This window comes from Podarcis muralis, chromosome 2 (assembly GCF_964188315.1).
Source record: "Podarcis muralis chromosome 2, rPodMur119.hap1.1, whole genome shotgun sequence".
Lineage (NCBI taxonomy): Eukaryota > Metazoa > Chordata > Lepidosauria > Squamata > Lacertidae > Podarcis > Podarcis muralis.
Window position 1 is genome coordinate 82,746,369 of NC_135656.1, and position 14,291 is coordinate 82,760,659.

The 14,291-nt window shown below is 45.7% G+C and overlaps 1 protein-coding gene across 3 annotated transcripts in view; it reads left to right on the plus strand.

Moving 5' to 3' along the window:
* Positions 1-14,291, plus strand: part of ABHD6 (abhydrolase domain containing 6, acylglycerol lipase) — a 33,496-nt gene continuing 19,205 nt past the window's right edge. The window contains exon 1 of one of the 3 annotated variants that reach the window (XM_028719146.2): positions 1-76. The gene's annotated coding sequence lies outside the window, so the exon portion shown is untranslated. Of the gene's footprint in view, positions 102-560; positions 855-14,291 lie in introns of those variants that run through there. The other 2 variants (XM_028719144.2, XM_028719148.2) reach the window with 2 other exon arrangements.

Below are 14,291 nucleotides of genomic sequence, written 5' to 3' on the forward strand. Positions count from 1 at the left end.
TGCGCGCGCGCGCACCGATTCCCGGAGTTGGAACCCGCCCCCCCCCCCCCCCGCCGCCGCGCAGCCGAAGAAGCAGGTGCAGCGAGCTGGTGCGGCGCAAGGTGGGGGTGGTGGGGTTTTTGCATCGCAGAGCGGCTGGGGACCGGGGAAGGGGAGAGGGAGGAGGGGAAGCCGGTGGGGAGAGGGGCTGGGAGGTTAACAGGCCGGCGGGGAGAGAAGACAGCCGCTTCACTGCTGCTGCGATGGAGTGAGCAGACTCGGTGGAATGCAAGGCAGGCAGGCGAGGGCAGCCGGAGGAAGGCGCTGCGGCATCGCTTGCGTGCGGTGCTCCTCCTGCGCGGCTCGCCCCCAGGCGCCGGCCGGTGGCGGATCGGGGACCGTGCGACGAGCAGAGGGCCCTGCTGTGTCACGATGTTGGCAGCGGGGGTCGGACTCCGGAGGGCCAGGCCGGTGTGGCCCAAGGGCGCCCTTGCACAGGCATCCCTGACTTGGATGCTGGCCAGTGCAGCGAAGGCAGCCGGCCGGGCGGGCGAGGGAGGGAGGATGCTTCCCCGGCTAAAATAAATGCCCAGGCCCGCCTATCCTCCTCGCTCGTTCTTTAGGCCAGGCAGCCCCCTCTCCTCCGCCGACCGGCCGACCACGCGTAATGTATGGGTCGAGCGATCCTCCGGTTTGCGTCCCCTCTGCGAGCGGACGTTTTTGCTGTGTCAGCCCAGGAAGCGATGTCGCTTCTGGCGCATTCACACGGTCGCTTGGCACGTCGGCTAGGATCCTCCTCAGGGAGCCAGCCCCCGTTGGACAAGGTGGCACTCGCAAGACTTCTAGTATCGGGCTGAAAGGCTCCAAATCCCTCTGTAAGTTCCCCAGGAAATCGGGCACCTTCTCCGTTACTCCTTCGAAGGCACGCTCGCCTCTCCTTTGTTTCTCGGTTCGTTGCTGTCTGTTTATGCTCGGAGTGGCAGCTGTAATCTGCTTTAGTGCTCGGAGGACAGAATCAGGTGCTGATAATCGGCGGTTATTCCGGATTACTGGAAGATAGGTGTGTGTGATCTGATCTCATGAAGGACCCCTGGTGACCCGCTTCTTTCCCCATGTCTGTAATGTCAGTGTAAAAGGTGCACTGGTTGCAGAAAGTAGGTTCGTTTCTTCGTCTTCTTTTTTTAAAAAGGCTTTCTTCAGCTTCTTATCCTGCACTGCCATCCATCTGGCATGCGAAAAGCATCTGAAGGGTGCCTAGCTCTGTCAAAGGACTTGGCATGTGTTTTGTGGACAGCCGAACCAAAGGGCAATAACACCTGGTATGTGGTACATTTCTGGTATAGAGAAAATGGAGAGTCCTATACAAAGTCCTGAATATTTGATTTTGCTATCGTTTAGGTAGGAGAGCCTCCAGGTTGCTATGGAGAAATCTGATGGGGATAAATGAAAGTTTGTTTTTGCATTTAACCAGTAATGTGGGTCCCCCCCACCCCATGCAAATAGCTGTGGTGGTGGGGGACTGTGGTGGGAAGGATTGGGACCTTGCAGGCAGGCCTGAAAGGTTTAATCCCCCCTAGCCATTATCATGACATTGCCCTGAAATTTTGTTGAGAACTATTTCATGTAAATCACATGTAAGAATCGTCTCCCTCACTGGTGTAGCTATTTGCATCGAGACAAAAATTCCCATCTGGTGCCAGTGTTCTTTAGGTTGCATGAATTCCAACCCCCCCAATTCTGTTTCCTTATACAGTGGTACCTCGTGTTACATACGCTTCAGGTTACATACGCTTCAGGTTACAGACTCCACTAACCCAGAAATATTACCTCGGGTTAAGAACTTTGCTTCAGGATGAGAACAGAAATCGTGCTCCGGCAGCACGGCGGCAGCAGGAGGCCCCAATAGCTAAAGTGGTGCTTCAGGTTAAGAACAGTTTCAGGTTAAGTACAGACCTCCAGAATGAATTAAGTTCTTAACTCGAGGTACCACTGTACTTGCTTTAAAGCTGAAGAAACTAATTTCATAGTGTGGATGTAAAAATGGGTATGTTCTTCCATCTCCTCCCCATTTTTAAAAACTCGAGCTGCTTCCCCTTCTGCGCAAGCAGTCACTGAGGGGGGTATTTACATCAAGTATGAGCAACAACGTATGCATTGCTAAATATGGTGGGCCTGTAGACACACGTTGGACTGGCTTGTGTCTGCAAAGCCATATCCATTTGCCTTTATTGCTGTGTGGAAGTATTGCTGTAATAGGTAAAGGTCAATTGGGACACGGGCGGCGATGTGGTCTAAACCACTGAGCCTCTTGGGCTTGCCGATCAGTAGGTCGGTGGTTCGAATCCCCATGACAGGGTGAGTTCCTGTTGCTCTGTCCCAGTTTCTTCCAACCTAGCAGTTCAAAAGCACACCAGTGCAAGTAGATAAACAGGTAGCACTGTGGCGGGAAGGTAAACGACGTTTCTGTATGCTCTGGTTTCCGTCACGGTGTTCCATTGCACCAGAAGCGGTTTAGTCATGCTGGCCACATGACCCGGAAACCTGTCTGTGGACAAATGCTGGCTCCCTCGGCCTGAAAGTGAGATTAGTGCCGCACCTCATAGTCACCTTTGACTGGACTTAACCATCCAGGGGTCCTTTAACTTTTACCTTTTATTGCTGTAACCTTGGGTTACAGACGGTTCAGGTTACAGACTCCACTAACCCGGAAGTAGTACCTCAGGTTAAGAACTTTGCTTCAGGATGAGTACAGAAATCACACGGCAGCAGCAGGAGGCCCCATTAGCTAAAGTGGTACCTCAGGTTAAGAACAGTTTCAGGTTAAGAATGGACCTCCAGAACGAATTAACCCGAGGTACCACTGTAATGTGGTTCTTCCAGTGGCAAAATATTGGAGAGGCAGTGAAGCTGATTTTCGGCATACACCAATTATGCCACCACTGCTGCTGATAGTAACCAGGGATTGTGAGAGTAACCAGGCAGCGTGACCCTGAATACTGATTGCTAGGAAACACCAGTGGGGAGAGAAACTGTTGTGCTCATGTCCCGCCACTGTGGCCAGCAGACCACAAGTAGAAAGCAGCTACCTTGCCAAAAGAAGCCTGCAGAGCAAATGGCTCTGGGTGATGCCAGCCAGGAATCCATGCCACATATGATAGCTGAAGGGGGGAAGGAACCTTCCAGTGTCAACGCAAGGCAATTGCTGCATGGGGCAAAGGACAATGCAGTGTCTCCCTATAGAAGCTGAACAGGCTAGCCATTGATTCTTACTTCAGCATTTATAATGGGACAGCACCCTCCATGTACTTGAGGGCACCTGTCTAGCTTGGGGGGTGGGGACAGAACACACTGCATGATGCACACATTTATTTTTTGTTGTCCTCTAACAGGAGAATGGCTTAGAAGGAGTGACTGGCACTGCTGCCCCCTGCATCCCAGAATCTACTGCCTGAGGTGACCTGTGCCTAATGATAGAGCCGGCCTTTATATCTTCCTAAACTCAGATGTGAACTTTGATATATGCCAGGCCTAACGCAGATATGTCTGGAATTCTTATGGCACAGTGGAGGATGCCACATTTGCTACCCTGATCTAGCCTTTTAGCTGTGAGAGTGCCACAATTTCAGCCCAGCGTTCTAATACGAAAGCAGTAAAATAATGTACTTTCTCGCACTGCCTCCTTTTTTATTAATACTTTAAGAACGTTCTATTCTGAAGCCATGACTGGAGGGCAGGAAGGTTTTGCCGCTTGATGCTTTGAGACTTTAATGGAGGACCACGCCAGTCCCGAGAAGACTAGAGGAAATATTGGATGCGGCCGAGAAAGCTTAATATGTCAGGGAGGATTTGTTTGGTTATATGTTGCTCACTGCACTGTGCAAAGAGGACTGTGACGTACAGCTTCATTTTTGCAAAAGGGAAGAGAGACTATTAATCAGATGGGTGTCGAGCCAAGAAGCACGCACTTAATTTTTTGAAACAATATACTTAAAAAAAAAAAGAATAGAAAAGAAATAAAAATGGATTGATTTATCTAAAAATGTTGCAGGACTGGAAAAGACCCCCTTGCAGTCAGAGTAGACGAAGCCAGGCTTATCTGGCAAAGGATGAGGTGGCTTTTTATAGTCAGAAACTTGTTAACAATCAAGGAGCCAGAGATTAATCCACATGATTTCCTTATACAGTGGTACCTCAGGTTACAAACACTTCGGGTTACAAACTCCGCTAACCTAGAAGTAGTACCTCGGGTTACGAACTTTGCCCCAGGATGAGAATGGAAATTGCGTGCCGGTGGCACGGCAGCAGTGGGAGGCCCCATTAGTGAAAGTTTGCCTCAGGTTAAGAACGGTTTCGGGTTAAGAACGGACCTCTAGAACGAATTAAGTTCGTAACCCAAGGTACCACTGTAATAGCATTTCACCAACAGGAAGCCAGAGGAGACAACATCCAATTCCAGGAGTGCTTTATTTATTATTATTATTATTACATATTTTATATCACCTCCCCCCCACAAGAAGCTCAAAGTGGTGCCCATGGTTCTCCTTTCCCCACTTTATCTTCACCAGAGTCTTACGAGGTAGGTTGAGCTGAGAGACTGTGATTGGCCCAAGGTCACTCAGTGAGCTACCATATCTGAAGTTGCACAGTCTTCTGTATGCCTCAAGTTTCTCTGAGAAAGGCAAAACAAAACAAAACAAATTTCTTGTACAAAATTCATTCCCAAACCTACATGTTAGTAGCTAGAAATACAAACCTAAGTTGAAAATGCTGAGTTAACATCTGAAGGATTCATATTTTAAGTTTTGATCATTAATAAGTATTCCATTTATATACCACCCTTCCTCGTAAAGGATCCCAGTGCTGTGCACAATGTAAACAATAGTCCTGGATAGCTCATTCGGTAGAGCATGAGACCCTTAATCTCAGGGTCGTGGGTTCGAGCCCCACGTTGGGCAAAAGATTCCTGCATTGCAGGGGGTTGGACTAGATCAGTGTTTCCCAACCTTGGGCCTCCAGCTGTTTTTGAACTACAATTCCCATCATCCCTGACCACTGGTCTTGCTAGCTAGGGATGATGGGAGTTGTAGTCCAAAAACAGCTGGAGGCCCAAGGTTGGGAAACACTGGACTAGATGACCCTCATGGTCCCTTCCAACTCTACAATTCTACGATCAGTTGTTAGAATATGTAAAAATTACAGTGCTAAAAACAAATATGGCAGAATAAGCCTCCTGATAAGAACATAGGAAGCTACTTTGTTGTGAGTCAGACCCTTGGTTCATCTCACCCAGTGGCATTAATGATGGCTACCTGGCAGTGGCCCTCCAGGAATTCAGCTTGGAGATCTCTGCCAGCCTTACCTGGAGATGCCTGAGGTTGGACCAGGAACCTTCTGAATGCAAAGCAGGTGCTCTGCCGCTGAGCTATAAGAAGAGAACAGTTGAATTCCAGAGCCAATGTCTGCCCCAAATCCCTTGTGAGAAGCTTCCTGCGAAAAAAGATTAAAAGGTTGCATGCTTGAATTTCAGATTAAGCAGTAGGGGACCCAGGTGAGAAAAGAGGACAGGGCTCCTGAACTTTTAAGGTGTGTGTAGATGAAGAAATTTCAGTAGGGTGTAGGTGGCTATTTGAAAGGTCCCAGGAGATGAAGCAATTACTAGAGGATTGGGATTTCCAATTATTCCTTGGCTCTTACTCCTGTGCGTAGGATTGCCAGCTACTAGGGGAGAGGGGGGAACCTGCCGTGGCCTCCTTATGCGCCTTTAAAAGCGGCTTGAGTTGCAGAGAACCAGCAAGATAAGCGTGAGCACTTGCTACGTGCTGCAGATCAAATGGTTCTTAAAAGCCCAGCTACAGGTAAGTACAGCTACATCAAGACCTGCCAACTGGTGGAAATGTTTTGAAGGCAGATCTCCAAGGGAGTCTAAATTGGACTAGAACTGTGCACAGGGACAAATCTCTTTCATAGAAAGGTTTTAGGGAGGACGGTCAGATCTTTGCTAAATAGGAAGATCAGTAAACTGGTATGTTGTAACTGTTTGTTGTGAGGTTGCATGAAGGATACCAGTTGGATTTGATAGTGGATGCTGGAGGATGGGGTTAGGGGTAAGCTGTGAAATGGCAAAGCCACCAAATTATTTAAGGTAGTAAAAAAGAAAAAGGGACAGCAAGAATTATGGCGCAGTCGGTAGAGCATGAGGCTCTTACTCTTGGGACTGTAGGTTTGAGCCCCATGTTGGGCAAAAGATTCCTGCATTGCAGGGCATTGGACTAGATGACCCTTGTGGTCCCTTCCAACTTTACAGTTCTAAGGAGCTCCCAAAGGATTGTTCCAAACCAGAGGAAAGGATGTTAAAATGGCAAATGTGAGTCAGTGTAAGCAAATGTAAAGTGATGCACACTGGGGCAAAAAAATTTAAATCCGAACTTTGCAGATATGCTGATGGGATCTGAGCTGGCAGCAACTGACCAGGAAAGAGTTCTTTGGGTTGTGGTAGGTGGCTCAAGGAAAACATTGGCCCTATGTGTGGCTGCTGTGAAAAAAGCGAGCTCTTATAGTGGAGATCATTAGGGAAATAGTTGAAAATAAATCTGCCAATGTCACGATGCCCTTATACAAATCTGTGGTGCAACAGTGCTTGGAATATGTGACCAGTTCTCATCACTGTAATTCGAGAAGAATACTGCACAGCTTGAAAAAGGTGTAGAAAGGAGCTTCTATGAGGATATCGTAGAACAGGGGTAGGCAACCTAAGGCCTGGGGGCTGGATGCAGCCCAATCGCCTTCTCAATCTGGCCTGTGGATGGTCCAGGAATCAGCGTGTTTTTACATGAGTAGAATGTGTCCTTTTATTTAAAATGCATCTCTGGGTTATTTGTGGGGCACAGGAATTCATTCATTATTTTTTTCAAAATATAGTCTGGCCCACCACATGGTCTGAGGGACGGTGGACCGGCCCATGGCTGAAAAAGGTTGCTGGCCCCTGTCATCTTAGAGCTGGAAGGTACACAAGGGTCATCTTGTCCAACCCCTTGCAATGCAAGAATCTTGGCTAAAGCATCCATGACAGATGGCCATCCAACCTTTGCTTAAAAAACTGCAAAGATGGAGAGTCCACCACCTCTCGTGGGAATCTGTTCCACTGCCAAACAGCTCTTACTGTCTGAAAGGTTTTCCAAATGTTTAGTCGGAATCTCCTTTCTTGTAACTTGAAGCCATTGGTTCAAGTCCTACCCGCCAGATCAGCAGAAAACGAGCATGTCCCCTCTTCCCTTAAGATATTTGAAGATAGCTATCATATCATAGCTATCCTATCTCCTATCATATGGAAGTGAGAGCTGGACCATAAAGAAGGTTGATCGCCGAAGAATTGATGCTTTTGAATTATGGTGCTGGAGAAGACTCTTGAGAGTCCCATGGACTGCAAGAAGATCAAACGCATCCATTCTTAAGGAAATCAGCCCTGAGTGCTCACTGGAAGGACAGATCGTGAAGCTGCGGCTCCAGTACATTGGCCACCTCATGAGAAGAGAAGACTCCCTGGAGAAGACACTGATGCTGGGAAAGATGGAGGGCACAAGGAGAAGGGGGCGACAGAGGACGAGATGGTTGGATAGTGTTTTCGAGGTTACCAGCATGAGTTTGACCAAACTGCGGGAGGTAGTGGAGGACAGAGGTGCCTGGCGTGCTCTGGTCCATGGGGTCACGAAGAGTCGGACACGACTAAACGACTAAACAACAACAACAACAATCATATCTCCTCTCAGTCTCCTCTTTTCCAGGCTTAACATACCCGGCTCCTTCAAGTGGTCCTTGTAAGGCTTAGTTTCCAGACCCTTAATTATCTTGGTTGCCCTCCTCTGCACACGTTCCAGCCTGTCAACAGCCTTCTTAAATTGTGGTGCCCAGAATTGGACACAATATTCCAGATGTGGTCTGACCAAGGTTCTATTACTTCCTTTGAAGTTCCCTTGGACACTACACTTCTATTGATGCAGCCTAGAATAGCATTAGCTTCTTTTCCTGCTACGTCGCACTGCTGACTCATGTTAAGCTTGTGGTCCACCAAGACCCCTAGATCCTTTTCACGGACCAGGGATTGCCATGTGCCGCTTAGTTACATCACTTGAGCTTCTGTACTCCAAGTCTTAAAGGCCATACTTTTTGGGGGAAGGTGTTCAACTGAACCTGTCATGTAAGAAGAATGGTTTGGGGCCTTCATAATTAGAAGATAGCAGTTGGGTGGGAAACATGTTGTCAATAAAAGTAATTATTAGTAAATAGGGGGAAAACCCTGGTTTATTGATACCTGCAATTTGCTATGCTTGCCAAGTCTTCATTCCAATACTTTTTCAAAAGTTGACATTTCTCTGAACTGCAGATTGTGGGATTTGTCTTGAAGTTTTCCCTGTTGATCTACTCTGTTCCAGAAAATGCTTGTTAGTTATATGCTGGTAAAATCTACTTGCATACCTAACTTAAAGCTTTGCTAATATCCAGTGTGCTTCATATGCAGCCAGTGCTTGTTTATAACAGGGATGTGAAACCTGTGACCCTCCAGATGTTGAACGTCTACTATCATCATCCATAGACCATTGGCCATGCTGGCTGGGCTGCTGGGAACTGGACTTCAGCAGCATCTGGTGCCCCACATGTGTTCCACTCTTGATTTGTAAAGCTGGAAATGTGCATGAACATGTGGAAAAGATCTGCCCAGTACAGAACTTTATGGCTGCTTCTCCTCAATACACTTTCTTTGGGTCTGAAGTTTCTTCCGTGATCCTGTTCATCTCCTGTAACATCCCTGCTTTACTCTCTCTGAGCAAGACAGGCAGTTACCTGCAGTTATCGCAACTGCAAGCATTTTAATCTGGCCTGCTGCCCCAGCATTTCTGGATGCTGCCATTTATCTTCAGTTTGCTGAACATCCCTTGAAGAAATTTGCTATGTAGATTATGTAATGCATCCTGAGAGAGAGAAGGAGGGGGGGAGGTGCACTGAACAAGAATCTGCTGACTGCAATGAAAAATACTCTGCACTTATTGGTCAGAGTTGTAGAATGATGTACCTTGGTGCTCGTAGATTGAAGAAAATTTTGGTAGAAGAAGTGAGAAGAGGAAACATTCAGAGGAATCATCAGGGAGGCAATAGCTGAGTTCTGCCCATCACAAGTTAGATGCATCTCCTGTGTGCGTACATGGTGCCTTCAGAATGTATTCTGAGTTGAGGCTACTTTCAGGTGTGAAATGTATTATACCTCATTTAGCTATCTCTGGTCTGTTACTATGTATTCCCCATTTCTGAGCAGTGAGATGCTTGTAGCCTTTGCTCCATTTGGAAATATCCACACAGTGGCAAAGTAGAAGCAAGCAGTTGCCTATAAAGTATATGCAGGCAAGCAGATCTACTCGTCCTGTACCAGATTTCCAGAGAGAAAGAGAGAAGATTCTGCACTTCAAGATGCTTCACTTTCAGGCAATCCTTAATTCTCAGTCTCCTAGTTTCCACTCTTCATTCAAACTGCAAACTAGTTTCAAACTGCTTCTCTGTTGCTTCCCCAGAGCTGGAGTGCTCACTTCCTGAAGAGGAATTCCCACAATCTATGAAGGGTTAGCATTGTTTTGTTCCTGTCTATTGCAACTCTCCAGTTGGCCATTCATAGTGATCAGGATGTCTCAACTTGTCACACCCTCTGTATAGTACATTCAGCACTCCTGGATGCTGCTTGCATCAGACAGAGATATGGTTTTGATAAAAAGATGAGCTGGCATGGTTAGCTGTTGGCTTGTGTGGTAAGGGTTGCACCAATTGTTTTCTGAGTCTTTTTTGTGTTTCCAGCTCATAAAAGCTGCCCTAGTATCCTTAACATAAATCTAGAGGGAATTTTATTTCAAAATAAGAAACTTCAATGTGTCCAGAGGGAGATTGTTTGAAGAAAATGTCTGACATTTCTGTGTTTCCTTAATCAGTTCTGATTAATAATACTTGAGTAAGCAGCATTGTGTACAGTGGTACCTCGCAAGACGAATGCCTCGCAAGACAAAAAACTCGCTAGACGAAAGGTTTTTCCGTTTTCGATTTGCCTCGCAAGACGAATTTCCCCTATGGGCTTGCTTCGGAAGACGAAAACGTCTCGCGACTTTGTTTTCTTTGTCTAAAAACAAAGACATGTTTTGTTTATAAAGTTAATTTATTTTCCCTTCAATTTTTGAACTGCTCTTTACAGTATGTGTGACTTTAAAGAGCAGTTAATAAACTGTTGTTGTACCAAATTTGGCTTTGTTTGGACTTTTTTTGACCATAGGAACGCATTAATTGATTTTCAATGCATTCCTATGGGATTTCGTGCTTCGCAAGACGAAAAATTCGCTAGACGACAAAAATTGCGGAACGAATTAATTTCGTCTTGCGGGGCACCACTGTATTTAATTTCCAGATGCTTCATTGAAATTGTGATTGAGAATATTCACATTGTGAATATTCACACTGTGAATTGCGTTTTTATATAAAATGTGCTTGTAGGTTTGGGGCCTTATTTATGCTCTGGGGAAGATATTTTAGGAATGCAGCTTTATGCGATCTCTGTGGTGGAGAAAGCGACACTTGTTGAATTTCCGCTTGTGATGTAGTATTTAAATTGTGGGTAGAGAACCCACTGCCCTTCCAGGTGGGGTTGGACTCCATCTCCCATCAGTGCCAGAGAACATGGTCAATGGTCATACAAAATCAGTTCAGCAAAATCTGGAGCGCATCTGGGTGGGAAAGGCTGCTCTAGGAAATTCTTTGTGAACTGGGGCAAAATGTATGCGAATAGAATAGAATAGAATAGAATAGAATAGAATAGAATAGAATACCTTTATTGTCAATGTACAACCTGTGTACAATGAAATTAACCAAGCCTCCCCCCCCAAACACTCAATCTCTTAACAGGCCCAATCCTCACTGATGTAACAGGCCCAATCCTCACTGTTTGTGTCCGATCCTTCAGAAAGTCTTTAATCCAGTCACAGATGGTAGAAGAAAGGTCTAGTTCCATCCCCTGCTGAAATCCTAGAATTGATAGCTGAGCTGAAAACTGGTAAGGCCCCTGGGCCAGATTTGGTCCCAGTTGAGGCCATAAAGCTTCATTCTGCATGGTGGGCAGGGATCTTAGCTAAAACGTTCGACGCAATAAATGCCACGGGCGTAATACCAGGAACGTGGAAGGAGGACATTATAATTCCTATCTACAAAAAAGGCCCTCCCGGTGACCCAGGGAACTATCGGAATATCAGTCTGCTATCATCCATTGGGAAAATATATGCCCGTTTTTTGCTGACAAGGTTGATGAAGTGGTCAGTTGAGGCTGACCTGATTGGACATGAGCAAGCTGGATTTAGATCAAACCGATCCACAACAGACCAGGCAATTATTCTTTATCACTTAGCCCGGAAATACTCGATACCTCGACGGGGCCAACTTTGCGCAGCTTTCATAGATTTGAAAGCTGCGTTTGATAGTATTCCGAGGAAATTGCTATGGGATAAACTTGCCTGTTTGGGAATAGATAGAAGGCTCCTGTGGCTTATCTCCCAACTTCATGCCGGGTCCGTGGCCAGGGTGAGATTATCCCCTGCTGGAGACCTGACTAACCCAGTGCCAGTAAATGAGGGTGTACGCCAGGGTTGTATTTTAGCGCCGCTTCTTTTTAACTTATTTATCAGTGATCTGAGGAACCCATTAGCCGTCGCACAAAAATTTATCCACACCCCTCGCATAGCTGATTACCGTTGTCCTTTACTTCTCTACGCAGATGATGCGGTACTACTCTCTTACTCTAGAGTGGGTTTAAGGAGGGCATTAAAGATTTTTGCGACATATTGCCATTCTAATCATCTGTCTATCAACCACACCAAGTCTAAAGTACTGATATTTTCAAGGAGTCGAAAACTTTATTCTTGGAAGCTGGAGGACACGAAAATCGAACAAGTACATAAATTTAAATACTTAGGAATTTATTTTCAATATAATTTAGGGTGGAAAGCGCACGTTGAATATCTTCAAAACAAGACAAAAGCCCTATCACACTCCCTCCTCCGTTTTTTCTACTCTGAGGGGGCCTTATTCATCCCTGCGGCCTTGAAAGTGTATAGCATCAAAGTGATGGCCACAATGGCCTATGCTGCTCCTTTATGGGCTGCCTTTGCAAACCTCTCACCTTTAGAGACACTTCAAAGCCAATTCTTACGCCGACTTTTAAAATTACCAACATGCGTAAGTAATGCGGCCATTCGCTTAGAAATTAAGATCCCCTCAGTGGAGCTAGTCATATGGAGGAGAGTTTTGATCTATTGGATATCCCTATGGCATAAACTCCCGAACCACTATCTAATTCAATGCATGTGGCGGGATGACTTCACAAATTTGTGGTCAGGAAAAATCCATGCCAAATTGCTGTCCTATGAGATCTCGCCCACTGAATTGCTCAAACTGGATCTAAATGTGGCAAAAAGGTGTATAAATCAAAGGCTGGATGATGCGGAGCTATACCAAAATTTCGTAGCTGGTGGTGGAGCCTGCTCGCCATTAAATTTCGGCATAACCCCTATCTACCGCGCTCCGTCCTACTTAACATCGCTTATGGCCGCGTCTCACTGATATGCCTTCATTAGAGCTAGGTTCAATGTCTTTCCAACAAACGTGCTGAGACATAGATCCACTAAGGGCCAAGTCCCTTCAATGTGTGCTTGTGAAATGAAAACATCTGAATCTCTACATCATGTTATGTTTATCTGCCCTTTGTACAGTTCAGCCCGTGCTAGTATATTAAACCCCATAATCCAGCCTATGGCTGACAAACCAGTAGACCTACAGCTTGCCTGGGTACTTCAAGATGTGGATCCTTATATTACCCTACAGGTTGCTAAATTCCTAACAGCCGTCCTCTCGTACAAGAGACGGAACGGAATGTTAGCTGATTATTGATAGTCATAAGAATTTTCTATAATGACATCAGATATTGTTTTTAGTGTAGTGCCAAATTTTTTTAATCTTAATCTTAAACTTTTTTTTTATGAATGGCTAATATCCGTCCTTATGAGTTGCGAACTGTGTTATACTACTTGTGGTTTGTATGAGTCCGCTGTTTTATTTGATTTGTTATGTTGTGTTGTGCTTCATGATGGGCGTAAAGCCGAATAAACATTTGTTGTTGTTGTTGTCTAGTTCCATCAGCTTTTTGATAAGAATGTCCGGAAGGATGGTATTAAAAGCCGAGCTATAATCAATAAACAACATTCTAACGTAATTCCCCGGTTTCTCCAGATGACTCGTTGCAAGGTGAAAGGCTGTAGCTATGGCATCATCTGTTGACCTATTTCTCCTATAAGCGAACTGAAGTTTATCAAAATCCGAAGGAAAACATGTCCTAAGGTGTTGAAGGACCAATCTCTCGAAGCATTTCATCACTACAGATGTTAATGCAATAGGTCTGTAGTCCTTTAGGCAGTTAGTTGCTGTTTTCTTTGGGACTGGGACAATGGTGGCTGCATTAAAACATGATGGAACACAAGCCGTTTGCAGAGAGATGTTAAAAATGGTTATGCCATGGTAAAGCTTGAGAGAAGTTTTGTTGACTGATGTCATAGAAACTTAAATTAACACCTTTGGAACAGGGCAATGTGAGTTTACTGTTTCAAAGCTCTGCTGCTTCACAAATATTTCGTGTATTGACTATTTTTATAGAATGGTTTTCTGTCAGATTGTCATGGGCAGTTTATATATTATAATACAGAAATGGCTTACTGTGTAGTGGATGGGATACAAAAGGAAAGGGGAAGAAGCAGAAGCAGAAGAAAATCCATATGCCAATTCCATGTGTGGTGTCAGCATTGGCATGGTCAGGCAAATGCTGGAGCTAAATATGGCTGACATTGGCCTCTTCTTTAATATATATTTTGGGGGTGAGGGGTCTTACTTACTTTACATGGTAAATAGACTCTCTGGGTGAGATAGCTTCAGCCTCTGCTTCCACATCATCTTCTCTCCATTCCCTCTTGGATCAAGTCTGGCTCTAGGAGAGGCCCAGAAGCACTGGGAAGGGAAGTCCCTTTGCTTAGGCTTTACTGAATGAGTGGTGAGGGCAGAACTCAAACCAGGGAGCCTAGACTAGTGCAGGTGTTGTTCCTTCTCTTTCATTGCTGTCCTCTTGCTGCTGTCACCACCCATCCAGAGTAGTGGAGCCTTGGAGATACCTCTGCTTTCACTGCTGTGGGCTGGCAGCAATGGAGGAGAAGCATTGCCACCTTCAGGACTCTGGGTTCCTCAGGCCCTTT